Genomic DNA, 17,019 nt, shown 5'->3' with positions numbered 1-17,019 from the left:
TTAAGTGTGGCATTTGATCATACAATGACGACAGAAAGTATAAAATTAATACAAACTCTAGAAGGAGTTACAAGAACATACAAAATATTATAAACAAGTATGAGTAGACTTAGGTTTAATTAATAATGATTTAAAAGATATGATAGTATAGCCTTCTTGTACCTAGCTTATGTGCAGTTAAACAGATCCGCTACATCTGCGTACCTATTACTAACTTCATGTAATCTAGGTACAAGCGAGTGTTTAAAATGCATAGTAGTCGAATTGTTACATTTAAACGGGATTTTAGAACGAGTAGCTCTTGTCTACACCGAATTAAATGAAATTCGGTTCCATGATAAATCGACACATCGACAATTCAACACACTTTTAACAAATGATGTAAAGTCATTAGAAACGATGAAAAAATATATTTAAAACTAACCTAACCTAACCTAACCTACTTAACCCAGTTAATAAAGTTTTCATCACTTTCCAAGACTTTTTAAAACTTTTTAATTAATATGATGAATTATCTGGTCACCATGAAATTGAACGAGGTTAATTAAATCAAGGCTGTCTACAATACCATTTTCAATTTTGAACATACATAATATTATGATGTTATTTTATTACAATCACCTGTCTTCCATTGCAATTAATATTTAAAACGTATCAATCAATGTGCCAAAAACGTATTTTTAAAATGAGATGATATTTCCAAACAGCAAACCTTCAAATTAATTCAAAGTTCCAAGGAAGGGCTATCTACTTAATATATTCCGGAGTGTCGCGATAGCTTCCTTGCAGAAATGAGATCACATTATGTGGGTCAAACTAACCTACGGGCAATAACAATGGCAGCGAACTGATAAAAGCCGGCGACAAAGCCTAGGTGCTCTAGACTCTATGGCCTGATAATCTTTGTAATATAGTTCTACGGCTCTTATACTCGTAGGCCGAGGCGTGTGTGTTGGTTTTGCCGGCTAAAAGGGTACATTGGTTCTACTCATATTTTTAGGTATCTGATTAAGCCTTTGATTAGCCACAAACACAATATTCAATTAGAGCCTCTGACTGGCAGATCTGACGGGGCGTCCACACATTATAAAAGTTTTTTATCTTTTTTAAAAAAAAATGGAGATATGTGACTTGTTCGTAGTTGGAAAGAGTTATTATTATTTATAATTAAGTTATAATTCCTAAAAATTGTGAAAGTGTATGATTGAAAATTGATGGGATCTCTTTCAGTGACAGTTGAATGTTAAAAATTATCAACAATTTTTTTATTGTATAAACGGCATAAAAAATTAAGTAGCAGTTATCTTACATAATATTCCCGACAAAAACGGAATGTGTTTTCTAAAAACTAATTCTTTCAAAATCAAAGACGCCTCGAGTCAAAATGTTTGGGTAAGTTTTTTGTTAACATTTTCACATTTGATGTCAAAATTTTATTATATAGAAACATAAAAAAAAAAAATTAAAAAATCAATATATATTGTAAATGCGTGATAATTTTATCTCTTTTCTAAAATGGTATTTGTTTTTGCGACAACTCTAAAATATGGAACATAATACCCGGAAGCAATATATATTGTAAATGCGTGATAATTGTATCTCTCTTCTAAAATGGTATTTGTTTTTGCGACAACTCCAAAAATATGGGACATAATATCCGGAAGCATTCCGAAAGTAGGTGAAAATATTTAAAAGCCTGAAGGGTTAAGATAGGAAGCCACAGAAGCCACACCCCAGAATCACGGTGATGGTATGTTACAGATACAGAAGGTACAGTAAATGATAGATGGTAAAAAAATAAACATAAATAAGTAGTAGCAATAACAGATAGTTGAATTAAGTACATAACAATACCAAAGATGATATATTGTTATTTTATCTGTATAAACATTGTAATTATTATAATAAAACAAATAATATTATATAAACATTGTAATTAAATAAATGTGGTTAGCTGGAAGAAATGGGGTCTACCCATAAGCTACACCTTTTGTAATTTTTATTTTACAATAAATAATTTTTGATTTCATTTGATTTGATTTGATAATCTTTATCAAACATGCAGAAAGTGACTGTACTGTGTGACGATGGTACAATTAAAAAAAATTTGTTAGGAAATAGATCAAGTAAAAGTGTAAAAAGCTCATGGGGCAGTTTTACAGCTATTTTATGACATGCGTCAAAAGATAGTCGCTTCACTTACAGCAAATAAGGAGCCGATTCGCTTTGTTATATATAAAAACAAAAGCTATATCGAACAATGTTTCGGTTCTAAATAGAGGTCTCTCACGTGACATTTAGAGGCCACCGTAATTAAAAATCTTAACTCCAAAATTAATCAAAACCTTTATGTAATTATAAGTCCATGTTCAAGAATTTACCGCCCAGCCACATCATGTAATGTTCGTGGAAAGCACGGTTCCATGATGAAATTAAACCCATTGGAATTTTTGTCACAATTTCCTTTGGCATGGTTTCCGTGTAATTTTTCAGGTAAAATTTATCTTTGAAACTCGTCGAAAGGCTCTACCCATTGTATGTTATTCTTCGGTCCCACGAAATTGAAATTTAATCTAAAAGAATAACTAGCAAATAAGTGGTTTATAAGTCGCAATCATAACCAATGAAAGTTAGCCATTGCATTATGTAGATTTGAGATAATCAGAACTTTGGCAGAAACGACTAATTCATATTCCGCAAAAGAAATAATAATATTTTGATACTTAATTTAAAATTTTATCTTAACCGGATTAAATATTCCGCTGGGACGCTTTTAATTAGAAATAAAATTGTGGCAGCGTAGGAGAGATGGATTATTAATGAAAAGATGAAGAAGAGAGAGAAGAAGAGAAAATTTACTACAGATATACTCACAATATAAAGAGATCGGTTTAAACAAAACCTTTTGGAATTAATTCAATTAGCAAACCATTGTCACATCTCGGTTGAAATAATAGTAAAAAAGTTGTCATGGCAATTCCCAAGAATCAAAGTAAAACAATAAAAAACACTGACGAAAGGAAGATATTTCGTTTAACATACTTCATTAGCCTTTCTCGTAATTGCTTCAATGAGAAACATCTAATAATCCATTGAAGAAGACTGAATGGATTATTAAGAGTTTCAAGACCCACCTACTTTCTAACAATGTGCTGTTCGTTCGCAATAATCGTGTATTATTTCCAAAAGAGAGGTATCAAGCTAAATATTAACCCCTCAGGCTAATTTGTTCGCTTTTGGGAACAACTCATAAAGGATCTCACAGAAATCGCTGTATCTGTATCTCCCTTACTCTTATGATGAGAAATATGAACTAAACAGTGTAATAAAGAGAAAATACCACGCGTTATATTCAAATCTAGAAGTTAACCACAGTAGATTTAAAATTTAAACTATTATTAAACCGCAATTTGAAAAATAACTTGAGACTTCGTGAATTTTGTATTAATTATTATTTTTTTTATATGAAACGACAAAAAATATCATAAACGTTTATAATACAAAAAAACGTACAGTGAACAATTTTTATTTTTATTATATTTCAAAATTGTAGCATTGTAACATTCAAAATTGAAACATTTAAAAAAAATATATGTTTATTTCTAGTAATAAAATTGGAAAGCATTTTTTTATTGCGAAGCTGAAATACTGACGGAATTAAATAGGGTCCATTTGAAGAATGTAAAGAACTCCTTTCCATTATTTTATTTATGTTTTATCCATAATGACAACTTAAATACCAGTATATTTTTTATTGATATAATTAGTTTTAATAGTTAAAAAATTTCAAAGATTTATTTTTTCGAGTCTGGAATTACCTAATCTGTTGGATGCCTGTTACGGCACCAGTCACAATGAGCTTACTTTTATTTTCGACTGGGTAAATTTAGTAACGAAATAACAGTTATTTTTAATCATAAAATAAACAGCTTTTAATTAAACACTTCGTAAAATATCAGCATCTCGTCACTATTGTTACTGAATTAGACCAACATGTAAAATATCAGCCATTTCCGCCGTCGGCTAAATTTTTCCTCTTAGATAACTGACTTATAAAAGTCGTTCTCCTTTTGTATTTTGGTTAAAAAATTTATATGAAGACATATTTTTTTTAATAAAGACAAACATTTCAGGGTTACGAATAACCTGACAATATTTGAAAACCTCCTACTAATTGAACACACTACAGCCTGGGTGGGACCCAAACGCGAAGCCAACTCAGCCACTGACCGGTCTTTATGAATATGATTTAACCCTTCAGTAATTTAAACTCTTTTGTTGAGTTTACAATGTTTCTGAGTATTTCAAATGTGCTGTATACATCTTATTTTTTAATTTTCCATAAAAACAAATACTATTTTAGAAACAAGATAAAATTATCTTTCCGGCCAAAATAATAAAATTTTAATATCAAACGTGAAAAATGTTGTCAAAAACGCTAACCACATTTTAAGTTAATTTTTAACTCTAATCGTAGAAATCGTGGAGAGAAATCGCTATTTCAATAACACATCAGTTTTGTTTGGGGAATTTGTAAGAAAACTGTAATTTCACTTTTATCGCGTTCATATAATTAAAACATTAAAAAAATTAAAGTTAAAACGATTGTTACGGTAACAGCACGAAAAATGAATTCATTTTGGCTATTTTTAAGATTTTATTAATGGCAGTATAGATATTTTGGCAGTAAAAATATTTGAAGAAAGCTTGAAAGAATTATTATTTCTCTTTCTAATGTCATAACAATTACGTATTTCCGCATTATAGAAAAAAGATAAAAAAATATTTTATAAAACATGGACGCCGGTCATATATGACCCTAAACGCTGGAGGGGTTAGACAGGCTTCGAAAGAGGCAATACCACGCTTTGTATTTGCATCCAAAAGTTTACCATACACTTCCAAATAATTGTAATATATTCCAAATAATCATTGATTCTAAAATTCTGCGTGTTTGCGAGAAGGTTTGACAAAGTTAGTTATTTTTTTAAATTATTAAATTTATATGAAAAGAAAAAAGTGAAGAGACAATAACTTTCATAACATTTGTGTAATAAATAATGTTTTGTTTCGTATAAACTGATATTTCTACAGTTTACAAGAACAATATAATGGGTAAGAGAAAAGCCAATCTTAAAAAAAAAACACCATTTTTAAAATCATAATTTTATAACTGCTTGTAAATTAAAATGCAAAAGACTCTGCTTTCAAAAACTGAACATATTTAATTTTGGTATAAATTTAAAAGCAGCGAAATCTATTTGAAAATCAATGTCATCCGGGAATATTTCTAAGTGATTCCAAAATCACAAAATACGCGACCTCCCACCCGAACAGCATGTTTTGAGGTTAGATTCACAAATTTCTTTAAACAATTAACTTTACCTTATTAAATTTTATTTCTTTCTACACTACAAAAAAATCCAAGAATAATAACAATACATTATCATAATTCCACTGGTTGGTTTTTAAATTTTCCCATGATAATATTCTAGATAAGGGTTATTAATAATTGTTTTTTTCATATCTAACAACAATATATAGCCTAAAGTTACCTAAACGAAGTTTCAATTTCATCAGAAGTAAAGTAGATACATACATTTTTTTTTTTTTTAATAATACTCATTATATTTTATGCAAGGAAGCTTTTGACTGTCCAACTAGGAAGGTTTCCCGTTTTAGGACAGTTAATTTAACAGGTTTCAAATTATCCTAGAGGAATACAGGATTTAAGAATAGAGAAAATGAGTAAAAGAGAAGATACATAAAAAGATATATAATACGAAAACAAAACTTAAAAACAAAAAAATTCATACAAAACCAGAATGAAATGGGATGTAATGACGTCAGTCATCATGTGGTGTTTTAGACATTTTAAAATTCTGAATATATGTATAATAAAACTTACATATTCAGAATAAGCGATTTTTATCAAATTTAAGTAATAATATTTTCACTGGAGTTCCTTATTCAAATTCGGGTTTTGTGGAAATGTTCACACTGTTTCGAGGAAGAACTTCGCGGAACTTACTATTAAACGAATTATAAAATCCATCAAAGATAATCAGCCATTATTCATGATACGATATTGATGGAGAATTAACATTTCAGATTCGATTACACTAATTAGTAGAGAAGACTTCAAAGCTGCTCAAGAAGGGTGATATCTTTTTATGGGGAATATTGTTAAAGAAAAATGGTCAACGAGTAAGCCTTAATATAAATATCAGAAAATTATTTTTTTAAATATTCTAGGTAAGCGACTGACGTGTTCAGTCACTCAAGATTTACATTCGACACACAAACACATACACAAATCAAGAATTTAAAATTAATTTTGTTCAAAATTATTGGAATTAAGATATACCAGAGATTCTCCTCTAAAGATTGTTAAAAAGCAAGAGGAAAAATCTGAAGTATTGAGTTAATTCCGAGAAAAACCATGGAAGCGACTTATTTTTCCCACCGCTAATAAAATAAACTCACCTCAGTGAAACAGATTTGACGGCGCACACTAGGAATGCTTAGCGGGAAGAACGCAGCGAGAAAAGAACCTTCGGATTAAATTGAATTAGAGTTCTTGCCCGAGGAGGGTGGAATAGCCGCGTAAAGGGCGCGTTATAGAGGAGAGGAGGACAGTAAGATAAATATACATCTCACTTAAACAATATTTCAGAATGTTCGCGGGTGAGCTTTAAAAATTCATACGAGTTCTCTTGGCCACGCTGGGGTGGAGCTTACGAGACTGGGAGGCTTCGAGGCCTCACGAATCAAGGGGTTGGGTGCAATAAATTTGGAGAGATAATTCCGTTAAAGAAGATGGGGAAATATTGCTGGCGTAATGCTCCCGGATACATGCGAATACCAGTACCTGATCCCGCGAAGGGAGAGGCAGTCACTGTGAATGGTGTACATTAAGCATTATTATTTGTTAATAAATGTTAGCCATTTGTTCGAATGTGAGAAAGGTTTTATTGATCTATTAAACCCAAGCACGGTAACTCGGTAAGTTATTAATATTATTGGCAATAAAGATATATACCGAAACATCAGTTTATTATTTGTCCTAAAAGGTCTAAAATAAACACTTGTTATTAGTATCTACAGCGATAAATAGTGCTTTTTAAATCATGACGCTGTTTGAGACTTTATTTAAATTTTCGCGAAGAGCAAATAATTAATAGAGCTTGTTAATTTTAAACCAAACAATTTCCGTAAAATTCAATTTAGACAGTTCGTTTTTGACCATAGTTTTTTATAAAGTACTTTATTATAATTTAAAATTGTTTACTCCGGTGTCACTATTAATATTTAGTAGACAGCGGCTAGAAACCAACAGATACAACCGCTCCAATTTTCTTTATCTGTCCATTATCTTTATCTTTATAGGGTTATCCACTATCTTAAAAGACGCTTCTATGTCCATAAGCTAACGTCGAGTGAACAACTAAAGAACAATATCCGAGCACAAATAATAGTTATCGCCTAAAGTGCGTGAAAACGTTAAGAAAAACGCTGGGCCTCAACCTTGCACAGAATAGGCACAATTGGGCCGACATTATTATCCGCTATATAATATTTTCACCAGTGAAAAATATTATGGCTTAAAAAATATTTATTCGTATAAGTCAACAAACGATGATTATGAATATATATGTTTTATTACTTATAATTAATTATAAGTAGAATGAATAAACCGTTATTTAAAAATGAATAAAATCCCATCATTGCATCGGTTGTTTCTAGAGTCACGGCACAGATCTACGCGGGTTTTGAATTTTGTGTCTTTTAACAATACACCGTCAAATTGTACGAATTAGCTTTAAAATTTTGTTAATTATTCTAACTATTAAAACTTATTGTACAGGCATACAAAAAATAAGTGTACAGGCATTTAAGTTAGAAGGTCATTTTTGATTTAAAAAAATTATAAAATGGACTGTAGTCCCTTATTTCAAGATCCAAATAAAGCATTAACGATTAAACATTTATTCTTTGCATTTATCGTTCTAAATGTATAAAAGCAAAGGCGTAAAGTAATTTTTTGACACTGAGCATATTCAACCCCGAACACTCAGTTAACCTGGTAGATCAGATTTAAAGGGTTCCCATTGAGGGGCACTTTGAAAGCGTCCCTGCTACAATAACATGTGAAGTAGTGAGAAGAGGCGCGATCCAGCATATAAAAATACCCGTCAATAGGCATTGGTGTGGAAAATGGTAACGACTGCGGACGCCACACACGCTAAATACCCAGCAAATGGGTCGTTCACAGCTACGAAGAATCAATAAAAATATGCCGAAATGTCCGCAACGATCGACTGAAATGGCAGAAAGTTACGACAACCCTTCGTGCAAAGGGTGAGGGAAAACACATTATTATAATTATACCACTTTCAAGCCGACAAAATTTGCATACTTATTGCTATTTTTATCAGTCTGTGATGGGATCACCGTGACAATTTTCTTTTTTTTTTAGTTCCGAGAAATCGGAAAGGACGCTCCCGCCCGCGTTCAAAGATTGGGCAAACACGAAACAAATTTACTTTCCAAACATGCGAAACATCATCCCATTAGCTAAGTAAAGAATCTCTATCGGGGTAAAATGATTGAATTTCCAAATATTACAACGAGGATGCGAATCGGCCGTGTCCCCGTTGATTGCCGTAATTACTTGACTGTCCGAATCATTAAACAAGTAGATTCCCCTCCAGTACTATTGCGATCGGATTATCCGATTTTGTGAAACGGACCAATCACGTGACAACCGTAATAATAGCGCCAATGACGTGACGGGGCGCATACACCACTTTACTAGCGGCAACGCCGCCCGGAAGCGTTTCGTACACGGCCAGTTCCATATATATACCGGGTGAACCTACCCGGCAACTGCTACCTACTAGAAAGCTACTGATACCTGGTACCTGATACCTAATAGCTACTAGCTAAGAGCTACCGATACCTGGTGCATGTTTCCTTCGCCCGATAATCAGACGTGACCTGCTTGTGTAAACTGTAATGTTTACAAGATTTTAATACACATACACCCTACTCAAATCCCTGTCTCCGGTTAATTAAAACAAAAATAATGGTTGTATTAATTTTGAACATTTTGGCGACCTTTTCAATATCACCGAAAGATAAAGGGCGGAGATTTCGACATAAGCATAAAAGTACAGGCTCCAAATTTTGCAATCACAGTATACCTAACCATAACAATAACGTATTAGGTTTATTTTGTTTATAGATAAAAGAAACAAAGGGAAGCATGGATGCGCACCGACTGTTAGTTATACAATGCGCGTATACGCGTATTGCATGTAGGTAGAAACAAAGGCGGGGGGCCGCTGTGCGCATGAAACGATGACACTTTTGTGCGTGCGGTTTTGTACTAATAATGGTAAATGGCCCATCTCCATTGTTATCTATGATTTTATTCAAAGGGAGCGAGAAATGCAATTTACCAAAAGTGTATTTGAATATGTCTTGTTTCTTTTATCGAAATCGCGGATATAGTGAAGAAGAAATATATATGCATATCAAAGATTAATCTAGAACGGTGATAGTATCTCCCTTGGAGGGCGGGTTTCGCCTTTTCTGGAGCTCAATAAAGGTCGGGGGGCGATAAGCGAATTGGGGAAAGTTAAACAAAGTGGCGATGCCAGGAGAAAATAAAACAGGACAGGGCTATATTGGATATTGTGATTGTGACTGGTAACTGCTGAGAAAGCTGACATTGAAATAAGATATCCCCGGTATCAACTTTTCTCCGAGGGGAGGTTCATCAAAAATTAACCTGCTGATAATGGCAGGGGGGTACGTTTGCATCCGCAAGAAACATTTTAATGCTGTTACATAACGAACAAAGCTCAACAAACACGCGTAAATTGGGCAAACATATCACCTTACAAAATAAGGGGAATAAACAGGCGAAGAAAGTTCAATGTTTTTTTCTTGAAACGAATAAGAAAAATTTCGATGTAAAATTATACAGGGTATTGTGTTTTTTTTTTACAGTTAAAAGAATATTTAAACATTCCACGGTTCATTATAGGCTGTTAGGCGTGCGCTTAAAACAGAAAAAATAAGTGCATATGTCATGACACAATAATTAACTAAACCTTTTTAAATGCATATTTTACTGTCTAACTTTAACACAAACTATTACCAATGTTTGGAAATTGTGGAAATAACGAAGAATAATGTAGGTATTTTTTACGGTTCTTAGAGTATGGGAGTACAGGGGTTTTTAATAGGAAGGGTTTTCCGGCCCGTAGTGGAATAAGATAGGGTATTTAAGGGGATACTTACTGTTATAGTTTTGGACATCTGACCCAAAGCTGGAATGAACAGCTCAACACTGGAACAATACAGAAGAAAATACATTAATTAACACGATAAAAATGTTAAATAGCTTCCGCTAAAGCAACCCTTGTTCACCGCCTGATAAAAACTTCAACAGCGACCCTTCGGAGCAAAGTGGTGATTCATGATATGTGGTGACTTAATAATATTATAGGGAATACGTTAAGATCGTGGAGAACATAAATGTGCGTATACACAGGCGAGCCAAACTGCCGAGCTGAACCACGACTTGTGGGAAAGGATTTATTTTTTTTTATTTTTTTTATTAGCAATATAAATGTATTTTTACAGGTTTATTTTCGATGTCTGTCTCACTAGGATAAACCTGTGTCGAGACAGACGTATTGAGTACATAAATTAATGTTTACATATTATTTGATACATGATACATACAATATTTCATAACATTAAATGACAATATGAAAATGATAAAAAATAGTAAATAATAATAATAAATGATAAAAAATAGTAAATAATAATAATAAATGATAAATTGGTTAATCAGCATCTAGCACAGCGCCCTTGAGGTGATTTCTCACGAAAACGGCGCTATATAAATTAGCCGAATATTATCATTACATACTTATAAGGGAATTTTTATAAAAATTTTGATCTTGGATCTGTCTTGGCTGATGATCCAAGACTTGATGTCTGTTTTATATTTCGAAAAAAATTAGTTCAGTCTAATGGCTAGTGGGAGAGCATTAAATAGCCTTGTTGCAAAATATCTAAAATTTCTCTGGCGAAAAGTTGTTTTAGCGAAAGGGATTTGTTAGAGATTATGTCCTTTGGTTCTAGTATCACAAGCAGTTTGAACATTGTCAAAAGTAGTTTTGTGTTTGAAGAGGTATGCTAGTATATTTTTGGCATAAAGTTGCCTAATATCCATAACACAGATTTTCCTAAAGATTTCATCCGAGCTGCTTGTGATTGGTAGTTTGAGGATAATGATAATTAAGCAATTGCTTGATTATGGTTATTCATGATATGTGGCGACTCAATAATATTAAAGGGAATACGTTAAGATCATGGAGAACATAAAGGTGTTCAGGGTGAAATGCCTAAAACCAAAAAAAAAAAATAATGGGTAAAAACACGCGAACCGAACTGCCGACTGTGACTTATGGGAAAGGAATGAAGCAATTGCTCTGCTCGCGCGTTTTTTCTCATGTCTATAAGCAGCATAACACGTTATTTCGATTGTCTGCTGGTTACCATTTATTCTTTAATTTAATAAACATAACACAATAATTTTGTTGGGAAATTTAGTTAAATTTAATTTCACGACAATGTTAATCTGCAATGCACTGGTCTCTTCTTCTAATTGTAGCTGCTTCCTTTATCCTGTTTCCACTATTCTCCCCTGGATTATCATTTGGGTAAATTTTATAGGTATCTCAAATTCAAACACATTTGAGTCTATTTTTATACATTTTCAATTCCTCCCGAGTTTGGTAAATTTTGTATCTAGAATTCAAACTAAACCTTATTATGATAATTATATTACCGTAAGTAAGATGAAATTGACCAAACGTCAAAGACCTTACTCATGATGGTCTCACGGAATTCATTACTTCGTTTGTGTGAAAGCACTGTGAAACAATACATGATAAATGGTAAATGTAGGTACAAGAGGGCTATGCTATCAAATCTTTTCAATCAATATTAATTTAATCTAATTCTACCTTATTTGCACTGTAGAAACTTATGTACTTGTATCTCTTGTTTACTTACTTACTTACTCTCTAATGTCATTTCACAATCAAATGCCACATATATTTGTAATTCTTTTTTTTAAATATTTCTACGATTTTAACTGTGACATGTTATCATTGTTTATGGTATATTTATACCGTTGATATTAAATAAATTATTATTTCGATTCCCTTGCCCCATACAGGCCAATGAAATTGTTTATTTGTTTAAGAAAGAAATTCGACATTTGAAAATGTACGAGTTTGTTCAACTTGACCCAAGTAAGGCCAAATACATCTAACTTCAGGCACTCAGACACGCTTTTCAGTGGATGATGTCAATTCACATGAGACTTTTGAATTCCCTTGCGCCAGAAATACCAATGAAAATAATATTTGTTCAAAAATATTAATTTAAAAAATTGAAAATGTGTGTATCTAATTTTACCAGAAGCAAGATGAAAATTTACCTTAATTCGGGCACGCCTATAACGCACTTCTATCGTTTTATATCTTCAGTGGTGTCCATACAATTCCAGTGTGTAGTTTCAGAAAACGCGACTCCCTAAGATTCGGGGGGTAAGAAGGTTGAAGATTGGAGACTGGAGGGTGGAGCGAGGTGAAGGCCCTCCGTGTAATTCGGAATAGATGGTGATCCAGGCACGTGGTCCTCGGCATACAGATCAGGTGGGGGAGGGGGGAGTTAGAAAGTAAAGGTTGTGGGGGGTGGTGGTGGGGGTGGGTCGCAGCGCCCCCCTTATCGCACACCCAAGTTCAAGCGGAGGTCCAAGTGCCGGGGAGATCCGGTCAAATGAGATTTCCCGACGGTGACGAGGATAGATTGGCATTGGACAGTTAGAGAGAACATTACCTTATGTTTTACAGGTGCCTTCAATTTTATACTATAGTTTATTTATAATATCCAAAATGAGTTTTTTAACGTGCAATAATTTCTTAACGCAATACAATGCATAAAGTAAATAAAATGTATTAACGCCCCGCGCCGTAGTAATAAGTCAAGTTTATGACTATTCCATACATATTCTACATATTATTGAAGTGGGTTTTCTTGGAATGAGAGTAGGTTTTTGCTGCATCGTATATAGTATATATGGCGTAGTAATACGGTGTGTCATTATCTCACCAAGTAGCTGAAAACAGAGTGCTATCCATTCCAAAAAATGGAAAAAATATTTTTGTAATTTCGTTATAATACAAAGTGCTTATTTCGAAATACGAAATGCACGTATACAAATTTTATGAACACGTGTTCATTTTCTGACAGTCAGTATGATTAAATCAATTTAATGCTTATCACATTTCGACGAGCTGGAGGACAACCACGTGACCATATTTTTGGTATTATAAAAACGACATTGGCGCTTTCTATGTCATAATGACTACTTGTTATGGTAGGTATAGATTTGCGAACCGAAACGCGAACCGAGCCACGAATTACGGGAAAGGAACGAAGCAACTGTAAGCGGCGTTTCGCGCCATTTGCTTCGTTCCTTTTCCATAAGTTGAGATTCAGTTCGGCAGTTTGGCTCGCGTATGTATACATAGCATTTACATTTTATTTGATTTCTCTCGACCGTTTTCATTTATGCAAGAAAAGATACGTTTTTTTTTAATTTTTTTTTTTTTTATTCTAGATAAAAGAAAATTACATTTTTCACTTATTTAACTAGAAATAACATATATATTACACATAAATATATTACACACTGATATTATTCACTTTCATTGTTTTGTTGATTGAGCATAAAACTGAACAATTTTTTTTTAAATGTACCTATACTTTTTTCATTTTTAATTTCGTCTGGGAGGCAATTGTATATGTTGCTTCCCTCGTAACCAATGGATTGCTTGCCATAATGAGTACGTTACTAAACGGAATGATGTTATGAAGTTAATGAGAGGATCCTGCATTGAATTTCTCAGGTTTTTTTTTTAAACTTGCATGGTTAACTGTCGTATCAATATTTTTTGATTCAAAAATAATTATAAAAATATATATTACCATGATACGAAACGAAACATATTTATTTCTTCATTTTCTCAATAAAATGGTTATACACCAATATATTACGGAGAAGATTACAATTTTGAGGTAAAAGTAAGTTTAAAAAGATCACGGGGGCAGTTTTACTATTTCGTGACGTGCGTCAAAAAATACTTGCTGAATTGTCTGCGGGTGACGTTGATAATGCCGATGGTTATTGCAGAGTCGTTAAGAGGAAGCTACAAGCCAAAAATATGTATATTCTTGGTATACCTTATATTGTAGGTAATAGACATTAAAATCTTTTGACAAACGGAGTCTAGAAACGTTCGATTTCAAGCACAAAACTGTTTTTTATTTATTTTGTAAATAATTTTATAAGAAAGCAAAAAAGTTAATCAAGTGAAACTGTCACAGAAAATCTTAGCAATAATACTTTAATTAAAAAAAAATCCTTTATACGTTCATACATTTCTATTAAAAAAAATTTTTTTAGTAGTTTACATTTATATTTTTTATTGAGTAATTTATTTATTTTATTTGTATTCTATTCAAGCGAAACGATGGGAAAACCTTCAATTTATCTAAATCATATTTTTGGTATTTATAATGTACACCAATTCAACCTAAAAATTAAACTAACCGAAAAATTAACCTAACCTAACTAACCTGCTTAATCCAGTTAATAAAGTTTTTCTTTCATCACTTTCCATGACTTTATATAACTTTTTAAAGATGTGATAATTATCATTTTGATGATTTATCCGGTCACCGAATTTATGGTGGTATACAAAGTTATTATCGATGGCCTTGCGCGCACATTTGAGAATTCAATTTATAAGAATAAACCAGGTTAAATAAGAAGCAAAGCAAAAAAAAATCACGTGAATGTCCGCTTTTTATCTATTCTCGATGAAATAAGTAATGTGAATTTCCAACGACACATCTATTAACAAAGAAAGTAAACTTGATAAATCCTTTACAAAACACTTAATTGGTTTTACTTAAAACTGCACTTATTTGTCTTATTTCAGAAAATATAATGTTACAGAAATTGTGGTCAGCTTTCAAACAAGGATTTCACATTTATTATGTATTTGTGGAAATGAAATTCTGAAGAGATGAGTTTTGAGTTTCGTAGAGATTTTATCGGTCTTAGTTCAAGTGGAAATTTATTCTAAGCTTTAGGGCCTGATACTCCGAAAGCGCGACCTCCGAACTTGGAAACAGGTTCTACGCTTTCGTCCATTCAACTTTTCGACAGCTAATAATGTTTTTTTTATTGCAGGCTGAAAATAGTTGACGAATGTTGAACCGTTTTGATAAATAAGAAAGCGTTACGAATATTTAAAAATAGTTTTTCATTTTACTATATATAATTTTTTTGTTGGTCGTAATTCGGAATAAATCAATAAATCAAAAGGCACATTACTACTAACCTTATATCATAACATTATGAAATTTGACTTAACACGTTCCCGGACGAGCATGCTATAGCATTCGCATTGGATAGTTTAATTATGTCGCGGATGCTATAGCATTCGAAGTTTATTGAGTTTTTTTTGTCAGATATGCTTGAGCAGTTGCTTTATCCTTATAAAATATAGGTAGTCTATTTCTTACTGTCACTGCTGACACAACCACAGATCGCTTACTGTCACATGAGACCTTTTCTGCACACAAAGATAAAACAGTGTTTACCCCTTCCCGTACAGCTCGCCCGGCGTATCCCGCGTGGTTACGTATGCTATAGCATGCGTCAAATGTATTGAGATACGTCTGCTATAGCATTCGCGTCGCACTTGATGGTGTTGGTTGGTACGTATCATGACGGAAATGCTAGAGCATTCGCAAAAATCTAATACAAAAAAATAGTGCCAAAGTAGGGTGACTCACTGCCCGCGAACGTGTTAATTTGAAAATGTATTATTATTAAACACAATAAAAATAAATACATTACTACCAATCGATCGTAGGATTTCAGTTCTTAGGGTTTCAGGTCGTAGGGTTTCAAATCGTAGGGTTTCACGTCGCAGGAAATGCATTATAAAAATGTATTTTCATGTTTATTTTCATAAATTATTTTTAAGACTTTTTCAGTTATATTTTTCTTAGAGGAGATACGAGGATTAAGAAAATTCATTTTAAAAGAGGGCGGTAAGTCAAATAAGTTTGAGAAAGTGTGATTTAAAAATACGAATTGGGTTCTTGTTGCTCCAAATAATGCCTTGAAAAGCACACCAGGCGGAGACAATAAGACGCTGCCGAGTTGAGATTCAGTTACAAAGAATAGGGCTACCAGATATATGGCTGGCGAAGACACACCTACCTTCACAGGTGTGTCTTTATTACGCACTTTGTAAAGGTTTAAAGGGGAATACGTCTCGATGTACTATCTGCTGCGCCGTATTTCTTATTCCGCCGCTTCCGGGCAAAGGATACGCCTAGCAAACACCTTCAGTGTATTTAAACATCGTTTGATCGTCGGGCAAACAAAGGCAACACGTCCAAAGCAATACATAATATACAATATACAACAGTCAACAAACTATCAGAATATTGATCGGTCTCAATCGGTCTAGAGTAACGGAAGAGTCAATCTGACAGTGACCTCTTCTTCAATGGATACCTTCGCAAGCATTTATTCAGTATCAAGTTTATTTATTTACTAGTTTTCCTCCAGGCAACTCCTATCTACACTTGATTGAACACCTTAATCACTAAATAAACATTAGAAGCGATGCTTTTGGTTTCAACGTTCTGTTCGGGTTAATGTTTCTATTTACTGCGAATGTTTTGTTGTTCAATGGTGGAGTTCTTTTTGTACAAAATGAATAAGGTCCTCAGGGCGTATGTTTTATATAGAGATGCTGTGGGTTTTCATCAATTTTAATTGTCCTTAATTCCAAGAAAAAAATGCTAAGCAGTATTTTTTGTGTTCTAAAATTTGAATTT

At 32.9% G+C, this 17,019-nt stretch overlaps 1 protein-coding gene across 9 annotated transcripts in view; it reads right to left on the bottom strand.

Annotated features, from left to right (window-relative positions):
- The window catches only part of LOC149425221 (uncharacterized), a 205,546-nt gene that overhangs the window by 132,985 nt on the left and 55,542 nt on the right, over positions 1–17,019 (bottom strand). For all 9 annotated transcript variants that reach the window (XM_089650023.1, XM_089650063.1, XM_089650041.1 and 6 more), the window contains exon 2: positions 10,312–10,360. The gene's annotated coding sequence lies outside the window, so the exon portion shown is untranslated. The remainder of the gene's footprint in view (positions 1–10,311; positions 10,361–17,019) is intronic.

This window comes from Hesperophylax consimilis, chromosome 3, assembly GCF_061612785.1.
Source record: "Hesperophylax consimilis isolate HC1 chromosome 3, BYU_Hcon_1.0, whole genome shotgun sequence".
In the NCBI taxonomy this organism is placed as follows: Eukaryota; Metazoa; Arthropoda; class Insecta; order Trichoptera; family Limnephilidae; genus Hesperophylax; species Hesperophylax consimilis.
The sequence above is the reverse complement of the archived record's forward strand: the minus strand, read 5'-3'. Positions and strand labels throughout refer to the sequence as shown.